Source organism: Odocoileus virginianus, chromosome 1 (assembly GCF_023699985.2).
Source record: "Odocoileus virginianus isolate 20LAN1187 ecotype Illinois chromosome 1, Ovbor_1.2, whole genome shotgun sequence".
Classification (NCBI taxonomy): domain Eukaryota; kingdom Metazoa; phylum Chordata; class Mammalia; order Artiodactyla; family Cervidae; genus Odocoileus; species Odocoileus virginianus.
In genome coordinates this window covers 4,413,553-4,418,861 of record NC_069674.1, presented here as the reverse complement: position 1 = coordinate 4,418,861, position 5,309 = coordinate 4,413,553, and positions in this window count along the sequence as shown.

Below are 5,309 nucleotides of genomic sequence, written 5' to 3'. Positions count from 1 at the left end.
TTGCTTTATTTCTTATTATATGCAATACAAAGAAGAGCTGGTAGAGCTCATTTCCAGCTCCACATCAGAAATCCTTTACATTTGGAATGACTGCTTCACCTTAAATCCCTCAAGTGGGTTTTAATCCAAAATTCAATCACACCGAGAGCCCTGTGCAACGTGGCTTTTTATGTCAATCCCTTCTTACGTATCTGCCACCCAGTAAATGAAAGGAACATGAGATCTATCATTTGTGGCATCAAGGGTGTGGGTAATCCAGGATGAGGGATGGCTGGGGCCATTTCTCCATCAGATGCAAAGATGGATTTAACTGCAAACCTGAGGTGCTTGCAGAGCTCCTTGAACATTACTGCACTTTGGTTTCAGCTGAGAACAGGAGATCCGTGCTTTCTCTCCCAAGGAAGGTGGAGACCTGTGTTCAGCTTCTAATGTGTGCCTGGTCACTCAGTTGTGTCTGACTCTCTGCCACCCCATGGTCTGTAGCCCACCAGACTCCTCTCTCCATGGAATTCTCCAAGCAAAAATATCAGAGTGGGTTTCTATGCCCTCCTCCAGGGTTCCTTCCCCACTCAGGGATTGAACCTGCATCTCTTGCAACTCCTGCATTGCAGGCAGATTCTTTAGCACTGAGCCACCAGGAAAGCCCTCCGAATCCTCTAAGAGTGAGCTATCTGGGGCCACTCTGTGATCCCAGCCCCACGTAGCCTCTCCAAGCAGCTGCCCATTCACAGAATAAAAGAACGAAGAGTGATGGCAATAGTGCAAAACCCCATTAAGGTGGAACTTGCCCTGATGGCTTCAAACTCTTGATCAAACATTCGGCAAGAAACACAGCTTTAAAAGCTCCCAACTGCACCCAATAACTCAGACCACGAACAATGTGCTGCCAAGTGGAAAGCTTTGGAGCACCTGCTTTAATGGAAATAATTATAATTAGCAAAGTGATTAGAGTCAGAAGTTGCTGCTTGAGCATCTCCCGGGGAATAATGATTGTTATTAATTTGCTTCAACTTAAAAATAGGCCTTTTCAGCTTACCACTGACATGGGGAGGCTTTGAGTGGCCAGTGCTGTTTCACCTGTCCAGGATCCATTTCCCCTTTTTCTGATAAACAAAGAGTCAGCCCCCCTGGACACTGTGTTCCCCTCATTCTCTGTCCCTTGTGTGGTGGAACTGTGCCCAGCTGCTCCTCCAGGGGTGGACATGGGACCAGGGCCTGGCCAAATAGTACTATTTCAGCCATCCTAGAAGGTGTAAGGTAGTATAGCTCAGTCAGGTTTTGACTTGCATTCCTCTAATGATTAATGAAGGGCTTCCCAGGTGGCACAGTGGTAAAGCAAGAATCCTCCTGCTAATGTGGGAGATGTAGGTTCCATCCCTGGGTTGGGAAGATTCCCCTGGAGATGAGAATGGCAACCCACTCCTGTATTATTGCCTGGAGAATCCCATGGACAGAGGAGCCTGGCTGGTTACACTTCATGGGATCACAAAGAGTCAGACATGACTGAGCGACTACACAACAACAAACGATGAATAATGCAGAGCATCTCTTCATCTGCTGTCTTCTGAATGCAGGATTTTAAAGAAAGGTATTTTGTTGTCATCTAACCATTTTGGGAAGCATTCTTAGGACTTTAGAAACTCAACAAAACCTCTATAATGTGCTTTCTCCCTTGTGATATGTAAGTAGATGCAGGGTAGAGGTGAGTGGGTGGCTGGGAAATAGAAGAGCTGATTCCTGACACTGTCTCTGCTTCAACCTTGTTACTGTTCCTGGACAGGCTAATCGTGCACAGGGCAGGACACCTCAGCTTCTCCAAAGCCCAGAGATGTTTTCCTGACCCAGTGGCTATCTGGTATCCTTCCAATAATGATGTGGTTAGGACAGAGCTGGGCACAGCTGTGCTGTGTAATGAAGTCTGGGTCCCTGGAGCTGCCCAAGATATTGCTTCAGTAAAGAGAACGTCTGAAGGCGGGCTGTAGTTTTATGCCGTGTCATCTTTCATCCCCTCGTGGGAGACCTCAGTACTGTTTGGCTTTCCCTGAGTCCCAAGCTAACAATTTTAGACAAACCATGAATTTTCCGTGGGGCTGGCGATGGTGTATTCTCAGGCTCAAATGGATAATAGATGTAAAATCAAAAGTTAACCATCAACAGTAATGCAATTAATTTTTTTTTTTAAAATCAGAAGTCAACCGCCACCTTCTTCTCCATAGTCACTTTGAAACATGATGCACCTCTATTGGAATATCTTCCCTGGCTACTCCTTTTCAATGAAATGAAATCCATGAATACCCCTGCAAGGCCCACATGAGGTGGCCTCATCTTCAACAGCTTCTGCCCCTCAGCCCCTCACCCCCGAGGACCCTGTCACACTGGCCCCTCTCCCGTTGAATCTGGCCCGCTGTGGCGTCTCTGCTCTGGACACAGAGCCATCAGAAGCGCCGTTAGCGCCGACCCTGCTCTGGGTGTGAACACCCTGCCCTTAGCTCCCCCTGCAGCCACCCCGCTCCGTCCTTAGACCTGAACTCACTAGAGAGGCCTTTCTCATCCACCTTATAAAAGATAGCACACCTCTACCTTTGGTTTTTGCCAAGGAAAAAAAGTATTCTGATATTTGTTAAAATGGTGAAGACTTCATTAGGACTATCCGGATATTGTGTTGACAATAGAGAGAAATGGGGCTCACGTTGAATACGATAGGAGTGTGGGGGTTTCCAGCCAAGGAGCAGGGTATGGGGGCGCTGGTGGATGGGAAGGACCAGGAGACCCCATCGAGGCTGGGGGCAGGGCTTTTCCAAACTGGCCTAACAGGGCTCGTGCTGAAGGCAGGCCAGATGATCACTGGGGGCTGGTGGGGACAAGCATCTAAGTGGACTTGGCAGGATTCTTGCTGAAACCGGGCCCTGCCAGTGCAGCAAGGATGGGGCCAAGGTTAGTCCAGAGGACGGCTCAGAGGAGCCTGGATGAAGTTTGCAGGAGAGAGGTTTGTCATGATGCACAGTTCTATGACTGTGTTTATTTCTTTTAGTGCATTTATCCCAATCTACAGATATAATGCTTACAATGATCTCATCTCTGTTATTTACTGTTTTGTCTTCCCCAGCAAAGCAAACACTCCTGAAGTCAGAGGTTTTCGCTCATTTCAGCCCCACCCTCTGTGTCCAGAGCGGTGTTTTCTGTAGCAGGCCATCTGGAGGTGTGTGCCCAGGGCATGACTGGGTCCTGCGAAGTTGTCCAGAAGAAACACACTTGTGGAACTCGAGCCCTTTGCTGTAGACAGCACATGCGAACAGGAGAGAAAGCAGGGCTCTGGAGGGCTCTGCAGTAAGCAGACCCACCTGTCACTCTTGACAGCTTACCTGCTCAATACCTGAACACATCAGTGTGGCCCGCATTTAGGGAAATCCCCGGCAGGGCAGGATGTCTGCTGTGACTTAAGGATCCAGGGAATGGTGTGAGCTGGTAGTTTTTGTCCTGACACTTCCTATCTCCTTCATCCTTTCAGTGGCAGCCTTGGGACTTCACAGACATTCAAGGAAACTCACCAGGGAAGCTTTGGGGACCCTACCGTGGTACAGGGTGGGCGGGCTAGTGCATATGGGCAGCTGTGTTTCATCCACAACACCGGCCACTGCTATGTCTGTATGGCTTGATAAGCAAGGCTTCTTGTAGGAACTGGCCGCCAACAAGCTTGGGCTGTTTCAGTATATTGCACAGTTGTTCTTGGCATCGGGCACTCTGCAGATGCTTCTGGGAGCTCTGCACGGGCACAGACACACGATGCCAGCTGCTGTGCCAAGTCTCGCTGTACTTTGTTGAGGACAAGGCCAAGAATCTCAGCAGTATTTTTGAGATATTGGTTCCTTTAAAAAAAAAAAACCCTACAGATTTACTTTTGATGGGAGCACATGGCTGGCAAACATTTCCCAACCTCTGGCAGTGCAGATGGATATGGTGTGTGGCACTTGATTTATGAAACTTGCTTGCAAAACTTTTCTTTTGGTCTTCACTATGCCAAACACCTGTTTCACCCAGTACTCGCTTTTCAAGTGGCTGTTTTAGGGTCATGGAGAGAACCTGGGTGTGCACGCTATCTTTAACAAGAGAGAGTTAGGCACGGCAGCCTTTTCAACAGCTCCTGCCTCTCAATTTCTCACTCCCAAGGACCCTGTCCCTGAGTTCGTCCACTAATATGCAGACCCTTGTGGAGAAATCTACGAGGGAGGGGTTTCTTTTGCAGCCACTTGCTGTGTGAACTGAGAAAGCTAAGTTCTGTCTCAGTATTTTATCTGTCAAATGAGCCAATTTCTGTTTAACCACCTTGCAGGATTTTTCTGAAGTCCCTACTAAATAAAAATCTAGAGACACCGGCTGGGTAGTGATGGACGCAGCATTGGGGCTGAGGTCTATCTCGTGCCAAATCGTCCTTGCTCACACTGGCATTTGGGGCCCTGCATGTGGACATGGGAGTTCCTTTCATGAGTAGAACGGAAGACCAAGTGACTTAAACTTTCCTAAAACGGCAGACCCAAGGCGAGGTTTAATCACCGGTGGGTTAGGGAGGTGCTACCCCAGGGCGGAAAGTGAAGTGAAAGTGTTAGTTGCTCAGTTGTGTCTGATGATTTGTGACCCCCATGGACTGTAGCCCGCCAGGGTCCTCTGTCCTTGGCATTTCCCAGGCAAGAATGCTGGAGTGGGTAGCCTTTCCCAGGGGGATCTGCCTGATCCAGGGATCCAACTTGGGTCTCTCGCATCGCAGGCAGACTCTTTACTGTCTGAGCCACCACGGAAGCCCATTCTGGAGCAGAGAGAGATGGAAAAGGGCGGTGAGGGAAGGATGGGCAAAGAGCATCCTGCTTCCCATGTGACTGCTAGGAAACACCCCGTCACACGCGGGGCACCTGCTCGACCACGTGGATGGCCTGGGGCAGGCCACTCGGGGAACTGTGCCCAGGAACAGTCCATCTGAGGGGAGGGAGAGTACGTTTTCCGCCACTGGTTGATGTTGGCTTCATGCCCTTCCCTCTGGGCTGTCATCTGCCCCGACAGTGACCACTGTGACGCGGCAGCTCACCCCAGCGGCTCTGAGCGTCCCACCGGAGTCTGGGCAGATGCCCAGCTTCTGACCTGGAGCCCCAGCTCCCCGGAGGAGTGGACAATACCAGACAGAGGGGGGAGGTCCAGATCGGCCCAGCTCTGAGTCATCCGGCCACCACGTCAGCTGAAACAGAGTCGTGGCCTGAATTCTGGAGTCAGAGCAGGCCGAGGGAGCCCATCAGTCACCTGATGGAGGGACGGGGCTTGCT